Source organism: Strigops habroptila, chromosome 3 (assembly GCF_004027225.2).
Source record: "Strigops habroptila isolate Jane chromosome 3, bStrHab1.2.pri, whole genome shotgun sequence".
NCBI lineage: Eukaryota > Metazoa > Chordata > Aves > Psittaciformes > Psittacidae > Strigops > Strigops habroptila.
This window is the reverse complement of record NC_044279.2, coordinates 54,991,134-55,011,867: the sequence shown is the minus strand read 5'-3', so window position 1 is coordinate 55,011,867 and position 20,734 is coordinate 54,991,134. Positions and strand designations below refer to the sequence as shown.

General features: G+C 41.1%; 1 protein-coding gene across 11 annotated transcripts in view; it reads left to right on the top strand.

The window, feature by feature from the left end:
• The window catches only part of PPARA (peroxisome proliferator activated receptor alpha), a 207,920-nt gene that overhangs the window by 114,881 nt on the left and 72,305 nt on the right, over nt 1-20,734 (top strand). For 3 of the 11 annotated variants that reach the window (XM_030480535.1, XM_030480517.1, XM_030480516.1), the window contains 4 exons: nt 5,263-5,477; nt 9,555-9,629; nt 11,031-19,429; nt 20,065-20,163. The gene's annotated coding sequence lies outside the window, so the exon portion shown is untranslated. Of the gene's footprint in view, nt 1-5,262; nt 5,478-6,047; nt 6,228-9,554; nt 9,630-11,030; nt 19,430-20,064; nt 20,164-20,734 lie in introns of all 11 variants that reach the window. The other 8 variants (XM_030480523.1, XM_030480522.1, XM_030480521.1 and 5 more) reach the window with 7 other exon arrangements.

Sequence of the window (20,734 nt, the reverse complement as noted above, 5' to 3'; positions counted from 1 at the left end):
CTGGATTTAAGGAGTGGCTATCAGCATCTTATTGCAAACTCCACTGTTTGGCATTCGTTGTGATTTTATAATAATATTAATAATTTTTATTTTTTTTTTTGCTTCGTTTCCTCATACATTTTAGCCTTCAGAATTTCTTTGCAGCATTTTCCCTGTAGTCATGAGGGATTTTTACGTATTTGTAGAGAATCTAACATAACGCATTAGTTCAATAGCTGGAGCATTAAAAAGCAAGAAGCATAAGACTTGTGATTCTGAGAACTGGTAATGCCACTTTTAGGATTTAGGAAGATTTTTTTCTTAATGGAACATTTATATGCTTGTATGTGAATCCATTACATGACATACACCATGGTTAGCAACAGCTTTTGTGTATCATGGCTCAGGTTCCCATACACTCCTGACAGTATGTATATTCATGAGATTCATGACATTTTCCTGCATCTGCTCTCATAACAGATTTCGTTTCAAAGCAGCACTTCATTGATGTAGTACACTGACACATTTTAGGTATAATTGCTTTTCATCTGGTTGTGTGATTATTTTGTGACACCTAGTGGATAAATTGATAGTAGTGCCGATTTTAATTTCCTTGGGTTTGTTAGATTCTCCTGACAGACATTCTGGCCTGGAAACTCAATTCACATTACGAACATGTAGACTCTCTTGCTTTTTTACTTTCTCTCTCTTTCCTTCCCCCCACCCCCGCTAACTTTGCTCATAGAATAACTTGCTTATAGCCAGGTGAACAAATACCTAACACCCGTCTTGAGGAAATTCCAGGAGTCCCTAAATAATACAAGGTAGTAAACATTTGAAAAATTCATTATATAATTTAGTCAGGATCCCTATGTCTGCAGAGTGTGGTCTTCACACATCAACTTTTCCTACTGTATCAACTTTTTTGTGGTGCTCTTCGAACATGCAATTCCCTTAGGAACTGAGTATATGCTGCATAAAGTTATAAAAGGTTACAAAGAAGTACTTATTAACCTATGAGGAGTCTTAGAAATAGCCATTCCTTTACTGTCCTTAAAAAATGAAATCTGATAAAAAATTTAAATATTATTCTATACACACAAGAATGTTTTCAGAATATTTACATCAAGAAACAGTCTAGAAATGCCTTAAATGCATGACCTACTTTCACAACTAAGATATATCTTGTGAAGTATATATTAATTTACATGTCATGGATTCTGTGCCCGAAGCTTATTTTAAAGTCATTTCTCCTAGAGGAAAATGTTGAAATACTGTCCAGTATGTTTGCTATAAATATGTGTTTGCTATATATGTGTTTGCTATATATATGTTTGCTATAAATGCTGTGAGATGGAAAAGTAGGTATTTTTATATGGCTCTGTTTTTTATGTTGATAAGGGAAGGGGAATGAATTATTTCAGTTGCTCCAAATCTGCTTGCTGTATGGCAGGGTTGGTACTATTAGTGTGCATGTTACTATCATCAGAGAAGGTATAATATGCTACTTGCCCGACAATTTTTAAAAGCTGAAATCTTCCAGCATCCCAGAGCAGGCATGGAACAATAGCTTACATGAGAGCTAAGGTAAGATTTTAGTAGTTTTTAAAAAGGAGCTAAAAGGAAAAGGAACTGTAAGGCATATGAATTTGGAGATAAGAGGTTATGTATTTTTCATATGTGGGGAATTGGAATGGAATTGTGCAGAGGACATGAAAAAATTGATTTTAAAGACCATCTTCAAGATTTTAGGTTTCAGCTTGTCACTCTTCAGAGAAAATGTGTTGCATATCTGCTCCCAAGAGGCTTTCAGAATCAGAAAATGTAATAATAAACTGTGTCTTTAATACTTAATACCAACTGACGAGGCACTCTTTTCCTGTGCTCTTCCTAGTTGCTCATCCTAACAGTTCTCTTGTGACTTTCATTTATGTAAAATTAGGGCCTGTAGCAACAGCATCATGAATAATGGACACAAAGAATCTCACACTGTCGAGCTCTGGCAAAGATCTGCTGACTCTCTACCACCTGAAGCCTGCTTTAAGCCCATTAATGAATGTTTAACCAGTGAAAGCTTTAGTCTCAGGTAAAAAGACTTACACTAGAGTAATTCTATGGAGAGCCCTGGTCACCTGAGAAAACATCAGGCTGTCCAGAGGGAGCCAAAACAGGCAGCTCTGTGTGTCTGGCCACCCGAGCTCCTCGCCTGTAATTCAGGAGGAGCGCTCCCTGTGCCAGTGCCGTACCGGTGTCACTGGCCCAGTCAGTCCTGGCACTCCAGAAAGCCTTCAACCCCCTTGGGGGTCAAATTGGGCCTTTGCAGGGAAAATGGGAATTTTCAGTGGTTCCCCCCCACAACCCTTGCTTTTTTAAGGCTTATGTTGTTTAAGCTTGGTCTGGGTCTTCGACTGGGCTCTGCATTGGGTGATTAATGAGGCTGGTAATCTCATAAACTCGTGCAGCGAGAGTGTGTGTAAGCTGCCTTTTTGGTGTCTTTGTTGCACCCACGGCATGGAGTACTCTGAATGGAAAGTAACTGATCAGAGCAGAAGCAAAGTAATTGTGACAAAAGCACATGTGTATATTTTTTTAATCATAACACAACTTGAGACAATGTCAAAGGGTGGTAACAAAGCTGTTACTGTGCACAGAGATCATCTGCTGGTAACAAAAAAAAAAAACCAACAAAACAGTAACTAAAAGGAAAAAGGGATCATGGTAATTAGCAGTGTTGTTAGCTGCAGATTCATGGAGGTCCCTGGAAGTTAGAGGCATGTAAGAGGCAGGGCCCAGCTCAGGCTCCAAAGGGACAGCAGAGGAAGGGGACACAAGGCAAGACGTGAATCAGAGAGCCACTGCACCTTCAAGAAGCAGGCACTGCAGGCTGTCCCTCGGCTGGAGGAAGCCTCTCACTGTCACCTGGTGTGCCGTAGCCAGGGACGTGAAAATGTCTAACAGGGTCAATGAAAATACTTGCTCTTACAAATAGGCTTATTTGATCAGCTGTATAGCCTCCTCTCTCCTAAAAAAAATAACCAGAAATGAACAGCCTGCTGCAGTTTTTGATTTGCCAGGCCTGTACAAATACTTTCTCTGTGTTAATGTACATGAATTTCCAGGCTGCTGCTTCTTAACTGTCAGGTTGAACCAAGCCCAGTGGCTTGAGCCAAAATTCAGTCCAGACCTCAGAATATCATTCTGAAATGGAAATGAATTTTAAGCTTTTAACAATATTTTAAAACAAACACACTGCATAGATTGGTGATTTCATGCCAGCTTTTCATATAATGCTATCCATGATTTCAAATGCTATGGGTATAAGGTGATCATGACAAACGGAACAGTTTGTAAACGATGGATTTTGCTTGTCTGCTGTAATACAAAGCTTATTCTTCATTAGCACTCGAGTAACTTTATCCTGGTTTTGGTGCTGACAAATGTAAGTGTGCATTGATGTAAATGCAGAATTTTAGGCTAAATCCTTGTAATGCTGGGTTCTTCAGAACTTTGGTCTAATCCTGGTTCCCAGACTACTAATTTCCTCACTCCTACTTGTCAGCTGCTTGATCTCACTGAAGTCTAAAATTTAAAATGAAAGCTTTATGGGGCAAAGGGCAGAAGACATTTTTCTGCCAAGTAGAATTATTGGCACAGCTGCATTTCTGCAAGATGTATTTCAGTTTCTGGTTGAGGCTTAGAACATATCCTGACAGGCATTCCCTATTGGTGCTTTATTAAGTTAGGACTTGCACATACTGGTTTATTGCATGTCTTTTAAAAAGGAAAACAGTTTCTAAGGATTTAGATCCATTTCAGATGGAAAATTCAGTTTTCCCAAAAGGGAATTTGTGGTTTGAGATTGGGAATAGTAAGGAGGATGTCAGATTAATATTGTTTTCACAATCTTGTGAGTCTGCTTAATGTTATTTTCCTAGCTTACATAGGAAGGAACTGAAATAAATAACACTTCCTATCAGTGGTATCATGTAGGTTAGGTGTGATACCATATGAATTGCACATATTAAAAACCCAAATCTGCTTGACTTAAAAGTCACAGAATCAAAGAATCATAGAATAGTTAGGGTTGGAAAGGACCTTAAGATCATCTAGTTCCAACCCCCCTGCCATGGGCAGGGACACCTGGCACTAAACCATGTCGCTCAAGGCTCTGTCCAACCTGGCCTTGAACACTGACAGGGATGGAGCATCCACAACCTCCCTGGGCAACCCATTCCAGTGCCTCACCACCCTCACAGTAAAGAACTTCTTCCTTATATCTAACCTAAACTTCCCCTGTTTAAGTTTGAACCCATTACCCCTTGTCCTACCACTATAGTCCCTAAGGAAGAGTCCCTCCCCAGCATCCTTATAGACCCCCTTCAGATACTGGAAGGCTGCTATGAGGACTGGAAGACTGCTATGAGAAAAAAAAAGGGCAGCGATGGGATGGAGAGGAAAGTCACATGGCTTATTTAAGATTCTTTGTTTAGTAAATGTTTTTTCCATCCAAAAATGCTTGTAAACATTACTTAAATAATTGCTTGCGGGATGGCTGAGTTGGAGAGACCAGAAGACTATGATTCTGACTGTTCTCTACATCTGTGATTGTGCCCAATTTTTATTTTCATGGAGCTCAAGGGGAGGGTGGGAAATGCACAGTTTTGAAGGATTGGACATCACATATGAAATTAAAGATAAGGGTGCTCAATTTGAATGTCCAATTTTGTGTTCAGAGATGTTAAGCAAATGCAGGCGGTCAGCTGAGTTGTGTGAATTCAGCTCTTCCAAAAATAAGGTCCAATGTTCAACATTCTAAAATTAGTGAATATTTGGGAGGGAGGGAGGGTGGAGGGAGGATGTGGTGTCATTAATATTTCATTTTTGTGTCATCTGCATGAATACAATCTGTGTTAGAGCATGGAGATAAATTATGAATGTTTAGGGAATGCTTACTATAAGAAAGATGTTCTATGCCCCTTTCATTCTTGCTATCCCTGACAAGAGAAGATAAGACTGACATTTTCTTAGCTGTTTCCTTAACAAGAAACAATCCCTAATTTGCCACAGCTTCATCTCCTCTTACTGCAGGCTCCCATCTCCCAGATAATCCATCCCCTGCGTTTTCACTTTTATGCACGGCAAGATATCAAGGGTACTGCCCAGGGCAGGGGGGTTGGAACTAGATGATCTTAAGGTCCTTTTCAACCCTAACCATTCTGTGATTCTGTGATTTGTTTTTTATAAGACATACCTCACACCCGTGGATTTGCTATTTCCACACAGGTTTATCTCCCCTGGACACTGGCCTCACCCTGATTTCTGGGCATTAGGATCTGATAATCATCGTTTCTGCCCTGGAGAGCTCAGAAACACAGCCCTGTAGGAGTCCCTTGTGCCACCAGGGCTTCTGCTCTCGCAGCCATCCGTGTCACACCTCGCAGCTGCCTTAGACCTGGACAGAAAGCCCATTGGGGTGAACACAACAACTCGACTGGGAAGTAAGTAGATAGAAAGGTTATGCCTGGCTATACTAACACCTAGTTAAAAGATATTAAAAAGTTAGTGTACACAGGCTAATGTTCTTCTGCAGCCAGCTGAGAAGGACAGACACTTGTATAGAGAACCGTCTGAGCAGGACCCTAACTGAATTGAATTCTAGAAACACCTGTGCATCTCCATTGAATGTAGGAGGAGGCTGTGGAGACTCAGTCCTGCGAGTATTTCTCATTGTGCCTGCCTAAAGTTCTGGTAGAATCTCTCCTGTATTTTTAAGTTACAGTGAAGTTTCACAACTGGGAAAGAGCTGTCTCTTGCCATTTTAAAAGCAGCTGGTTTTAAGTAATGGGTAAGATCACGATATATGTCGTACTTCACAGGAGCCACAAAATCTGTATTTGTAGAATACTTTTTACTCCTTGAAGGATGAAGGCTATATGTAGGCAGTGTGTCATTTTTGTTATAATTAGTTAAAAATATATTTAAAATACTGTGTGTGAAGTTTGCCATACATAGATCCCAGGAAACTGAATCCTTCCTTCCACCAAATAATTTCTATCTGATATCTCTAGGAAAGTTACCTGCCATGGTACTGCTCTGTCACAACTCTGCTCTGAAAGAATGATGTGGCAGTTCAGTTTCCTCCCTGATTCAGGTCCTGTTGAATTCAGTCAGAAAGCTTCCCATGGCTGCAACATCCACCAGAGCAGATCCTCAGCCATTTATCCCACAACCACTCTTTGCCAGCAAAGGTTTGTGACGTTTTAATAATGAATAGTCAGTAAGAGCACAACGGTGACTTTACATCACTTTGGAAGCCAAAAGATAATCATTTTATGGAGAGGTGTTGTAAACTGCTGGTCTGACCTGTATCCAGACCCTCAGCCTTGCTGGGGAACATCCCTAACTTGCTGCTAGCCTCCAAGCCATCTCTTTCCCTGGTGTAATCATGGTGCACTACCTAAAGCACACACCAAATGCATTTATCGTCCTCCTGGGAGCCCAGTGAGGTTTTGTGTTTCTAAATCATCCTGAGACTTTGGGTGGAAGGTGCTCTGAAATTGCAAAATGCTTAATTAGTAAGGCTTTTAATTATATAAGAACCTTACTTTAAAACTGTCCTCTTTCCTATTACATCATAGAAATATCAGACTTGGCCCTCTGCCTTTTTAAAAGTGACTGCTGAGGTATTTAGTAACATCAGTTCCAAGACATTTTTCGTGAGCAATGGGAGTTGGAATATGGAAATGTCATATTTTTCCTAATATTAAACAGTTGTTGAACTAGAAACATAACTCTTGCCAGATCGTTACTTTGTATGCATGTCTTCTTCATAGAAAGAAAATGAACATGCATTTTTCTTTCATGAAGTATTTTAAAGTTCATCCTTGTTTGGTGATCTAGTAAATTAAAATAAGTTTATAACAGCTTGTGAGAGCAGAAGACTAATTAATTTTAGGTGTTGGATATTCTCTTCCATTTTTATCTGCTAATGAGTACTACTAATACTCATAATTCAGATCTTACAGAAAATAGTATTACACAAAGTTTATGCCTCTTCACAAATAATTATCTCAATATCTTTCTGAATTAACAAATGACTCCTATTTTTGTGGGAAGATGCACGCTAAGGCAACGTTATGTCACAACTGCACATAGAGAAAAGAATCTTGAACATCATTGTCATTGTAGAAAATAAGAGAATCCTTTTGAAATGGTTAATAAAAACTCAAAAGCTTTTCAACAATGGTGAACACTTTCCAATATCCCACCTAGCAGTGCACTTAAAAGTGAAAGTGAAGTCAAGACTTATCTTAAAGATAGGCAAGCAGTGTAAATCCCTAGAACATACTCAGGCTTTCCAAAATGTTACCATTGTTTGGATCTGCAGTTTCACTTCTGTCTTTTAGAGTCACTGGAATCAGCTGTAAGTGTAGGTTCGCTATCCAAAATTTCCAGTTGTTGGAGGTGTTTGGGTCTGTGGGGTAGTTTGGGCTTTTTACTACTGTGAATGCATCCTTTTAATGCCAGATTGGTCCTTCAAACTGTTTCCACTGGACCATCCAGCATAGAGTTGCTACACTGAAATGTTGCATTGTTTTTATTCTTCCACTATAAAGCAAATGCTTGTACAAAACTCTCACTTTGAAGTAAATCACACAATACACAGCTTTCCTTCAATTATGTTACATAACACTGATATATTCATATAAGCATAGGGTTTATTTTACGCTGAAAGCACTTTATGTGAGGTGACTCTGTACCCACCCTGCGTTGCTAAAATTCACTGATGGCATAGAATTTTAGCTGAAGCTCCAGCACAAATCCTGGACTCTTAGGGAAAACATTGAGATCTCTGACCACATGCATAAAGAATCATAGGGTCACAGAATGGTTTGGGTTGGGAGTGACCTTAAGCTCATCTAGTTCCAAGCTCCTGCCACAGGCAGGGACATCTTCCAGTAGACCAGGTTGCTCAAAGTCCCATTCAGCCTGGCCTTGAACACTGCCAGGGATGGGGCAGCCACAGCTGCTCTGGGCAACCTGTGCCAGTGTCTCACCACCTGCACAGGGAAGAATTTCTTCCTAATGGCTAATCTAAATCTCCCCTCTTTCAGTTTAAAGCCAGTCCCTCTTGTCTTGTCACTACATGCCCTTGTAAAAAGTCCCTCTCCAGATTTCTTGTAGGCCCCTTTAGGCACTGGAAGGCTGCTGTAAGCTCTCCCCAGAGCCTTCTCTTCTCCAGGCTGAGCAAGCCCAGCTCTCTCAGCCTGTCACTATAGCAGAGGTGCTGAAGCCCCCTGATCATCCTCATGGCCTCCTCTGGACTCGCTCCAACAGGTCCACATCTCTCTTGTGTTGTTGCCCCCTCGAGCTGAACGCAGGACTGCAGGTGAGGTCTCATGAGAGCAGAGTAGAGGGGCAGGATCACCTCCGTCAACCTGCTGGTCACGCTCCTTTTGGTGCAGCCCAGTATACAGTTGACTTTCTGGGCCGCGAGCACACGCTGAAGCCAGCTTATGTCCAGTTTCTCATCAACCAACACCTCCAAGTCCTTCTCCTCAGGGCTGCTCTCAATCCATCCTCTGCCCAGCCTGTATTTGTGCTTGGGATTGCCCTGACCCAGGTGCACAACCTTGCAAAAGATGTTGGGTTTTAAATATTTTATCTAAAAAAAAAAAGGAGATACAGTGTAGGGTGTTTTTCAGAGGATTATTCAGAGATAATTGACCTTGCCAAAAAGCTGGCACTAAGAAAATTTAGATATTTAAAACGCTTAAGTACATAGGGAAGACTATCGTGCTTTCTTCTACAGAGCTTTCCAAATTACTTTGATAGTGGTTAGAAAGTGGCTTCTGCTACGTTTTTACCCATTTACATTAATGAGATGTTGAAATCTCTCATGCTATTCTTTCTGAGTCACATACAAAGAATATTTTAATGTATATTCTTTTTGGCGCACAAGGGCATTGATGTTACAGGGTGTGGAATCCAGGGTTGTACAATATCTCCTCTATTACAGTAGTCTCAGAATGGACAGAGTTGCACTGTTCCTGTTCTGTGCAGCAAATAAGCACTGTGTACAGCTCACAGCAACCAGTAACCTCTTTCTGCATGTGGTCTCAGTTCACAACTGAAGTGATCTTAGAAGCTGATGGTATAACGTTGCCTTTTATAGATGAACACATAGAAATCTAATTGGGTCAGACATCTGCATTCTCCTTCCTTTTCTGCTTTGTTTAGAAGTATGTTTGTTCCTTGAAGGTGAAGTAGCTGATACCTGTGGCTGCAATGCTCTTAGCATTTAAGTCAATCTAAAGAAATACCTTTTCTTTTTCTTCACTGTACTTTGTCTTTTGCCTATCTCTTTCAAGCTGGGGGTCCCCATGGGCCATGGTGTAATTGTGGTAGTAACAACTGAATGGGAAAGCTGGTCCTGTGAATGGTTCTCCCAGAGAAAACACACAGAGATGCCGCTCTCTGCTTTTGCATGTGCTCTCACTCACTTTATAACTGTTTCAGTATGCAGTGAAATGAAACTGATATGTATGTGGTTTCTCTTACTCCTCTCTTTTTAGGTCCTCATATCAATTATGCTGAAAGCAGTGGCAGATTACTTCAGTTACCCTGAAATGTGACCTACCACCTTTGGGGTGAGATCTGCATTATAGTAAAACATCACTTCAGTTTATCTTTGGCTGATGTATGTATCATTTAGCGATTTCTTTAGTTAACTGTTAACAAAAAGTAAGTTAGCTGATTAAGTTAGGGTATTTGCTTTCAAAGTTTACTTATTTATTAAAGCAATATTTATATTACAGTGTGGACTGGTATCTCAGTTATTTTCACTTCTTTAGATCTGCCCCAAATGAGAAGTGTTGCGGTCCATCAAACCAGCTGATGGGGAATAACAACTCCCTCAAATTCTAGCATATGTGTGATGTTAGAGTAGATTATACTATAGTGGCAATTTTACTAGTCAAATTAACCAAAATCTTTGTAGTACTATAGGGTACGTTTAGTTTGGCCACTGAGTCAGAGCTCTGTTACTGTTCATTGAGGAGTGGCATGTTGTTTAAGTAGGCCATAACATTTCCACACAACCTTAACAAATTCTTCATTCAGTCTTATGGATTTGTCCATGCAGAACTTGGGAAAATCAGTTAGAGAAGCACAGCTCTTCCATGTTAGGATAATAGAAGGAATATCTAGATGTTTAACATCTTAGAGAGATGTTAAACAATCCCTCTAAGTCAGCATCTGCTCTCTTAACTCATAACGATGCCTTTCATGAAGTGACAAAACTGGTTTGATAAGACGCAGTCAAGTCAGAGCTGGAAGTACAAAAGTGCATTTATTAAAAATGAATGCTGTATCCGCTTTCCCCTTGTGTATCTTGTCACTGACATGACTTCACAAGTTGCAAATCTATTAAACATTTCAAACATGAAACTAGAGCTCATTAAGCAAAATGTTGACTGGTATATAGCAAACTGTTTCAGACTCAAGATTGTTAATATTTGTCTCCAGAGTTTTTGTCTTCTAGGTTGTCACCAAGCAATCCAGCTGTCTGGGAATACAGCTTGTGTTTCATCTGATCAGAATCTGACTGTCCTTTGGGGTGAGGTAGTAGGTTGTATAGTTTTAGGGTTATGCCCTGCCTGTCAGATAACTATACAATCTACTGTCTTTCCTGAAGTGGCTGTGATATCATCGCTGGATATAACTTCAAAAGACAAAGCAAATATTTTTCAACTGTAACATTCTTTGGCTTTGTCTACATGTTACATTTGGTTCTCATAGCAGGGTTATGAAAGTACACAAATTCCCTTATAGTGTTTAAATTTGTGTGTTTCCAATTCAGGTTCAAAAGCAATTTCCTTTTTGTCATTTTCTTAGAGAAGGTGGGGTGTAAGTGACAGGGCACAGAGCTACAACCCAACCTGCAATGGGCTCACTATGCTCAGCGTTCGTGGGCTGCCGTGAGAGTGGCCATTTAGAAACAGCTGATGTATTTTCCGTTATTTTGTGACATATGTGTTCATTTTCAACAGAAAATGCCACTCTTGATTCAGCAGCTATTTAAATCCACTTTGCATAGGATGTTTGAGGAAATATGAAGTGATGAGTTGGACAAAAACCAATGACGATGTCTTCCAGTTGCTTGCATCCTGCCATGGAACTGGTAAATACTTGAGCCCTAAATGAAGAGTTTTCTTTTAATCATTCTTTTGTACACTGATTTAACTTGCTTTTTTATTACACAATGCTAATTTGGAGGGACAGTGCTTGCCACTGCAGTTCTTATGTCTTTGGAGTCACTCCACTAATTCTAACTGATTTCCAGTTAGAACTGTGAGGAAGGGCCAACAGGACATAATTATGATCTTTTTAAGGCTAAAATATGTGTGGGCTAAAAAGTGCATTACTTGCAAATGGTGAAATGGTACTTCCCTTCAGAAGACACACTTGATGCTCTAACAGGATGAGGTAGTAGGTTGTGTGGTTTCAGGGTAGTGATTTTGCCCCAATCAGGAGATAACTATACAACCTACTGCCTTCCCTGATAAGCAGCATAACAACATCACTGTCTTAAGTCACAGAAAAACAAGAGCTAAGATACACTTCTGAGACCAGCAAAGTAAGTCTAGATACAATTGATGTTATCCTGTCCCTAATAGTTCTACATTTAGTGTCTCATACTATTTTTAATAACTTCCAGCAAAATAATTATCCTTTTAAAGTCTTTATCATGCAAAATTGAATTAAAGACATTTTGCTTATTTCAAAGTTTGTCTGCTCTTGATCTGTTCCTTTTCTGGTTCATATGAGTGGAATGAAGTTATCATGGGAAATGATTCCAAAACCACTGTGAACTTGCATTCAAGATGTTCGTATTTCCTGGACATCTAAATTTGAATGCAACAAATTTTACTACCAATGCACTGGTTTTGTTCAACCTTACCTCCCCCTCAGGAATCTTCCAGTGTTTTACATATAATACCAGATTAAGTCACACAACATTCTTCAGCAGGTCAGCTTTATATTGCAAATAGAAAGCTGTAACGATGAAAATCAAGGACCAGATTTAAAAAACCAAAACCAGACATTGCTTTGGTCCCTCAGTTTCTCATAAGCAGGCTCATTTCATTTAAATGCCCCCAGAAGAGAATTCTCTGCTATCTAAAAGGTACAGATTGCATCTAGAGAACCATGGACAGAAAATACTAAGTCTGTTATAGACATATGCTACACAAAATAAAGCCTTGCTCCTGTAGAAAGCATTACCCTCCTATCTGTAGCTAGGCAAGCTGTGACATCCACGGTGAGAGCAAATGAAAAAAAAAGATGTTACATTTGACAGGAAAACCAGCTATTTATTGCTTCTCTGGTCCAAAAATACCACATGTAGCTGGACTTAAATGGTTCTTGAGGTCATTCAACACCTCAAAACAGGGCCTTTTGTTAATACCTTTAATGAAAGGTTAGGAATGTTGTTTGACTCGTATTCATAGAGAGGGATAAAGGCCTTTAGTATGAGAGGGAAAATTGCTGCGTGTTTGAAAAACATAGGAGAATAGGCGATACTGTGGCTGGTTTTAATCTTCTCTATTCTTCTTGCTGTTTAAAGAGGATCTCTTAATTTAAAACTGCTGTAAGGATACTTACCACACTGGCCATGCTCAGGGTCTATGGGACGTGCATTGCAGATTCTGAACTCTTTCTTCTGCTGAAAGTGCAGACTCACAGCTGCAGTGGAAACATCTTAGACGAGTGTGAGTAGTGATTGTGTTGCGCGTAGCTTAAAACATCCTGCTGCTCTCCAGGATACAAAATTGTCTGGAAATTTCTAGCTTAGTCTTATATCCAGTAAATACATAGCAAATGTTCTGTTTGGGAGAAGGGGTAAACTCTCTCCGCATTCTGCAACAGCCTGTTAGATCTCGTCTCTGAAGTCGTTTTAAAATCTTCTGGCTCTGCCTGGGTCAGCATTTTGTTATTGGTAATGAGCTGTGAGTTTTCAGATTCTAGTCATTCTGGCAATCCCATTAAAACAAAGGGCCAAAAAAAATCCATAGTGTTCTCTTCGCTAGAATCTACAGTAAATGCAAAAACATGTGCCTATATTTAGCAGCGTGCAAGCCTGCAGTTAATCAGGTCTGTCCTTAGCAGTAGGTGTCCTTATAGCTAATGGGAACTCCAAAAAAACTTTAAAGCACAACTCCATAGTACCAAATATTTTCCAGAACTGTATATTGAAAATGTTTGTATCAAAACATAAGTAGTAGCTTAGGCTGCTGGAATCATGATATAAAACAAGCTGGTCTTTTAAAACTCAAGCCAACATTACTTCTTGAAGTCACGCACCGTTGTGTTGCACACATTAGGTGTGAGGAAAAGGAATAATCATGAGTATGTATAACCTGATAAATATAACAGACACTTTTATAATCTGTGTCTGCTTAATCTTTTTATCTTTTTTATTAATGTAACAGCAGCAGTAATTGATGAGCAGAAGCTTAATACATCTTGCTGGAACAAAGCCTGTACATTTGCTTATAACAGGCCAGGTGAAAATTAGTGAGCACAGGGTCTTCTGTGAGGCTGGGATTACAGTTGTTAGTTTCCCTTCTGTTCCTTGGAGAAAGTATGTGGTGTTTTGAGACAAGATACAAAAAAGACATCAAGCAGATCCCTGTCATTAAGGCCTCTTTGTGGAATTTTAGATCTCTGCTGTGTGGACGCATGAAGCATCCTCTTCTTTTGTGATCCTGTTCAAGCTGTTAGGATTTTGCTGATTTTATTTTTAATGTGAGTAAACCTCCAGATTCTCTAAAACCAGATGCCCAGCATGAAAATTTTGACTTTGTTTGGCAAAACACTAAATCAAAGGTAAATGTTTTTAGGCAATCCTAGCAACAGGCTGTGCTGCCAGCCCCACTTGTGAAAATCCAGCATTGCAATTGTGCATAGGTACCGCGAAATGCAAGCTGCTGGGGCTGTTCCTCTGTGGTTGCTCTTGAGAGTGCAAAGACCTTGAACACAGAAGTAGTTCCTGGGCACTCCACTGAAAGCACAAATTACAAAGCAGGATTTGTACTGGGAGAGAATCCAAAAATGCACTAAGACTGTAGCTGGCATGCCAGTTCGTGCTGGTATAGATTCAACATGACACACTACATATTGCTGAATAGGGGTGGCACTTGTGGTTGCAGAGAGAGCTGGTACTCGTCTGGAAATAAAAAATGCCTGCCTTCCCTTGTGCTTGGAAAGGTTCTGCACACCAGACTGGGTCCCAGGGTTGTGCTCATACTGGAACACAAATACCAAATGAGAACAAAATAAAATGTGAGCAAAAGTCATCTGTGGTGAAACAACACGCACAATTCAGAGAATCGAAGGTCTCAGCATATTTCTAATTATCATAAATGTGGTTGTCCACAGCAGTTACCTAGAGATAGTGTAGCTAAAATCTGGTTGGGTTTGGAGGGGGTTTTGTAACTAACGCTGTGCAGTTCTCACAGTGTGAATGCATACCAGTTCTGATAATAATGATTATCAGGATTAATGATGAAGTAAAGTAATTTCTGTTATGAAATAAAACAGCAAATTGGAGGTGGGAAGGGAGGGAGGGTAGAGGATTTGATTAAAACTGCAAAAAGGACTGGTAAAAGCAGGGTTGTGGTCATACAAATGAATTTGACCAGGAATCCATGGTGAAACTACAAATGCTTAGGGGAAAAAAACCGACAACCAAAACCAACAGGAATACCAACAAGCAGAAAGGTGCTATCTCTTGCACTGAATTGACTTTTCCACCGGGCAGGCAGATGGGAAGAAGCAGCTTCCTGCACATGCTGCGTCACTGCAGGCAAAGGAGAGCAACGTCGAACTGCTGCAAGAGTTGCAGACACCAAGAAGTGTTTGTATCTTCAAATCTCTCTCTGCGTGAGAGGTGTTGGCTCTGCTGGATTGTTCCCCTGTAGCTGTCTGCATTGGTCTGAATTACTACGCTAATTAGTACGCTTAATGGAAGTGCAAGAGCTGAAGTCCACCTACAGGGGCCAGTCAGTAACAGGATGCACCAAATTGTGCCCCACTTGCTGGTAATGTTTGGAGGGTTTTTGAAGCAAAAAGAATGGCCCAAAAATCTACTAGGAAAAAATCCAATTTGCTCTTGAGATTCAGAGACTTCACAAGGCTGTTGGCTTGAAGGAGGCAACAACCTGCCTGGCTGCACCCAGGAAATCCCGCTGATGCCATTGGTTTTACACAGGTGCAACTTGGCGGGGGGGGTAGTGTGTAGCTCACACTGGAAAAGCTGTTTAACTATGTGTAAGATCATCTTAAGGAGCATGTGAGCTCATATCCCCTCTCTTAATGCCAGCAGCCCTGCCAGGCTTTTGGTATAATTGCACTGACATCAAGATGGCCATGCCTCTTCCTGGCAGAGAGGGATTTCCCCTCGGGCCACACAGGATATGCTCCAGGGCCTTCAAGCACAGCCTCTAGCTCTGATTAAATACAACCTCAGCTGTCTTCCATAGTGCTTGAACTCAAAGTTATATTCAGGTTTGGGCTGTAGCACAGCTTAACTCCTTTATTCCAGGCTTGTGGATATACTTGCCTGCAGCAATGCTGAAGCACACGGCTGTGTCTGCCTGGCTTATTCTCCTTGCGCATTGCGGGAGTTTCACCAAGGCAACATCAAGGAAACAAATCTGGGCTTCTGCTAAAAAGCCTCCAGCACCATGAGGTTTTCGGAACTGGCAGACCTGTGAGCAGCTGAGCTCCAGACACCTTTGTTGCTGCAATGGAGGTGCAAGAAGTAGAATTGGTGGGAAAAAGTACAACTTGGCCCAGTCCTAAGAGCAGCACACCGAACTTGAATGAGAGGAATATTTACAATACTTTTTAAAGCTATATTGGCATGGCTCTGATCTGTGTGGCTCAAAACCATCCATGAAAGTACCCATGTATTAACTTCCATTAGAAAAACTATAGGAGATGGGAGCCTGTGAAGATGTTTACAAGAATCTGGGATTCAGTGACTTGGATGTCCAGATCGCACCAAAAAAATCAGTGCCAGCACTGCTTAACAGAGCAAGACAAAGACATCCAAAAAACAAGGCCTAAATGCACACTGATTTTCAAATAGGTCTGTGTTCCTAAGTCACTTTGGCACTTTTAATTATTCTACAATTAACAGTAATGATTACCAGTCATGCTAAGCATTTGATGGTATAAAGGCTTTTGTCTGGTTGTGGAATACAGTTCATGTCTAGTCTCCAACACAAATCAAAACCATATGAGGAACCAGGTTAAGAGACAACCAAATTGTAACTAAGTTCCCTGATGTGGCATATGTTTGTATTCCAGCCAGGGCCTGAGGCTCTTACTTGAGTTTTTCCCTGTCCAGCTTGCGTATGCAAACATAAACAATAATACTTCCATCCTCAAGGAGCCCAAGTGAGATTTTACAATGCAGACAAAGGCATTAGTGTGCTAAAAAGGTCTCTGAATCAGCTAAAAGTGTGCAGTCATTTACGTATTAGTATACAGTTTTAATTAACACTTGGAAGAGTGTGAGAAACCCTTGATGCCCTTAGAACTAACACAAACAGAAGTACGTTTCTTACGTGTTTCTCAATGTCAGCATCTAAACTGCAAATAAAATGATTCCTGATAAGGTAAATTGGCATTTACCTGTTGTGAAAAATGGCAGCTTAATCCTTCCTTCACACAGCAAGACAGGTCTCAAATATCTTGCTTGCGGTGATGAAAACATCTCATTGTTTGTGGAACTGTTAAGAGTAAAACGCAGTTTGCAGCTCTTGAGGGTCTGGGAGGTTTCAACCTAATCTGAGTCTTTACAGTCCTTCCTGAGCAGTTTATTCCCCTGTGGACACACGCACACTCTTCTCTCTGGATTTAACCTGAATTTGGTACCATCTCTCTTGCATCTGTTAAAAAGCTACCCTCCGAGCTTGACGAATGGTGCTGCAGCAGTGACTATTTGGAAACCAGGTGGGAAACCACACAGGTTCTATTTTTATTTAGGCTTGGCTTGCTGGCTTGTTCCAGTGACCTCCACTGAGGTTAGGCATGTGATACACACAGTTACAATATAAAACCTTTTTTTCCTCTAGAGTTTCAACATGTCCAAAACTTTGACTATATTTTCTTTTTCTCTCCCCTCTTTTGCTATTTACTGTGGATAAAATAAAATTATTGATGACACAGGGTTTCATGATTTACCTTCTATTTCCCCATCTTATCAAAACAGAGAGTGAGTTTGGAAATATGATTGGACAAATTAGTTCCCATTTCATTCCCCTCTGCACTTCAGCAGCTTCTCCAAAGCTGAAGTTTTAACTGTAGCAAAAAGAATCCTTATAAATACATTGCATTTCAGACATTCGTCATATTGTATTAGCTGACAGAGAATAAGAAATTATTGTTATCAAATTTTATTAAAATTTGGGCAAAATGAGAAGTAGGAAAATCTCCCTCAGAAAGTTTCCATGCTTGGAAGATTTTTCACACTAGAGGAAAGAAAAAGAGATTGGGTTACCCAGCATAGGGTAGTGTATCCATAGCTCAAGCTGTTCCCAAATTCCTAACAGAGGAGCTAGATCTACATGAGTTTGGTTAAGAAGTGGTCATTGCTCATGTAAAGCTTAAGGACTACAAAAGGAAACTGCCCTCAGCTTGATGGTGGTGTATTCCTGCCTCCTGCTACTTGAACCACAACTCAGTGTCTGCAGCTGGAAGACAAGAAGAGGTTTGACCATACGTCAGCCGAAACACGTGGTGACTTTGTTTTTCAGATGATGCCAAGTGGAGGTAAACACCTCGGTACACGACATGGGCAGCGCCTGGGATTCGCTCCAACTTTCCAATACACAAACCTGCAGCTGTGCACCATGTTCACAGGGTATTTCCCCAAAGGTAGCAAGGTGCACTTTTGCCAGAAAAAAAGCATTTTTATCACTATCCAAGCCTGGAGAACGCTAGGAGCAACTTTTGTGTGCTCTGGGCTAATTGCAGACCATGCTTCTAATCATCAGGAACACAGAGGATGCGTTAGTCACTAGATGCTTACAATTTCTACCTTCATTTAGATAGCTTGATGGCTGAGGGAGGGAGAGTACCAGGAGCACAGGAGGGGCCAGGGCAGCCTGCAAGATACTTGCTGGCAGGGGGTGCAGGGTGTTGGGCACAGCTCCCTGCTAACAGAGAAGGCAGCAGGGGTGAGTCCCTCCCCTGCAGCATGGGAGGGAAAGGCTGTTTCCCCCCAGCCCCAGTAGGGAAGCAAGCCCTAGTAAGGCGAGTGGGCTCACCTCAGCCTGAGCAAGTCCATGGTCTGGTGGCTGCTGTGCTGCAGGCAGCGGCCAGGCTGCTGCCGCCGCCTTCCCAGCCTCAGCCCCCGCTTCTCCTGGCTAAATCTTCACCGCACTGATTTATGACTCCCTCCAAGTGCCTGGGATGGAGTTATAGCCCCTTGTATTACACGGTGCCTTCTCTGTTATTCTTAGTGCACACCACAGATTTATGATGGCTTTTAAGCCAGGCAGCACATAAAGAAATATGATCTTAACAAAATAGAAAAGGGACCAAAGGAGGTCAAAGTGTGGGAGCTGAACACTATACGGTGATCCAGGATTTCCTTTTATTTACTGCTCACACCTTTTCAATCTCAAGTGGATTTCGGCTGTCTCAGGCAGCCCTACCCAGTGGCTGGGGAGGAGTCTGTAATCCACTGAGCCAAGATGTTTCAGCATCAGCGGATGTCTTTTATTATGATTTAGCACATGCAGGAAATCCCAAAATACCACTGGTGAATTAAATGAATTTTAGACACAGAGCCCCAGAAACACAGATAGCATCAGGGCATGTAGGAATCCCACGTTCATCTGAACAGGCTTCCTATCATGTGCCATCTCTTACTGTGGCATTGATCTGTGCTTTTCTAGGTTTATGATGTCCTGCAGAGCAACTCTGCTTTTGGTGCTGAAGGGGACTAATTTGTGATGGTTTTTCATCGAGAACTGGAACAAAAGCTAAGCCTGATTCTATTGATACAATAGTGCAAGGAGGAAAGTAATGTTGTAAATAATTCTGCTTCATAGCATTATTTACATATATTCATCAATTATTCCAAAAGCGTAGCACACAGGAAAAACACAGGCACTGCCCTTACTCTGCAGACGGATAACGTGGGACCTTGCGGCACAAACAGGATGACACAAGCGCAAGGGCAGAGTTGCACAGAGTCACCTGCGGGACCACGGCCCGCATTAAACACTCTGAATCAAGATGAAAAGCAAAGCAGCTGGCAAGAGGGAGGAAAGCTGTAATTACAGCCAACAAATGATTCCTGAGCCAACACCTACTGCTGAGGCCCTGGTCTTGAAATTGAAGCCAGGAAGAGGAGTTTTTTCCCTATTAAGTGAGTGCCATAATTCTCTACAGCTACAGCATCATTACCTTCATTAATAAAACAAGTTCTGGTGTGCTCCCTTTTGCTCAGATTTATTATCATTATTTTTCTATCTGAGGAAAGAAATTTGTCTCCCTTCTGGTTACAGCCTAGGGCTATAGTAAGGCTCCCACGGCATGTGGTTTTGGGTGGGTTTCTTGTTTGTTTCTTTTTATTTTGAAAGGCATTCAACAGTCCAAATAATAGTCTACCTGCTCTTCAAAGCTTCTAGAGCAACACACTCTCCAGTTCTCTGGCTGCTTAATGCTGTAAGCCCTTTCCAAAGTAAAGAAAGTTAAATCAGGCTGAGCCATAGATGCTCTCTGGTAATTTCACAGGCCACTAGTCCACATCTGAAGCACCTTTTCTTTGGAAGTCTGGATTCTCATGAGATATAAAATAGACATCAGAGCTGATGGTCAAGAGAAAACTGTCTCCCTGGGGTCTTCTGCAGGCAGATTGGTTTACCCGAGTTCAGAGGTGTTTGTAAAGTTAGCGGCACCTCTTTAGTTTTCAACACAGAACATCTTTAAGGAAAAATAATTGTTGGAAATAGTTTGCAGAAGGTTTGTTAGACAGCTCCACTACTGCCATTCCTTCCCCAGGTGCAGTTCCTCAAAGCCTTGGGCTTTGCCCTGGGAGGTCACAGCTGTGGGTCTTCTCCTGAGATACATGGTCTGCTCCAAAATGGCATCTGAAGAAGGGTGAGTGATGTAACTTTGCCAGAAGGGGGGATGCATGCCTTCCCACTATCCCTGGGATCCCTGTGCTCCCCAGCTCGCTCTCTGGTTTTCAGCTGATTACTGAATTTCTCAGTAGTCAGTAATTTCACACTATGTGCTGTTTATCTTGACATCAAAACTAATCTCTTTTGGAAACTTCAACTATAAAACAATAACATAACACTATGGTATGTGTTTAAGTGTAATATCTAAATTGGTCAGTTCTTATGTGTTTTGAATACGCTGTACATGACATATGACAAGATCTCGTACAACATGAACATGATACCTCTGGTTTTTTACCAGTGTTGTTTTGCTGATTTAACTCATCAGAAGATCCTATGTATTTACTAAGTGGTTATCCTCAGCTTAGTCTTTGATTATTGATGATGTGGAAAAAGGTGAGCAGGGAACAACTACATCCTGCCTCATGCAGTAAGAGACCTAGGAATGGCAGATTCAAAATGATCAGAAAGAGAGGCTTTTTCTCAAGCTGTTATGATTAAAGAGTGGAAATCTTTTCTGTTGAGCGTACTGTGGTGCCCTTGGCAGC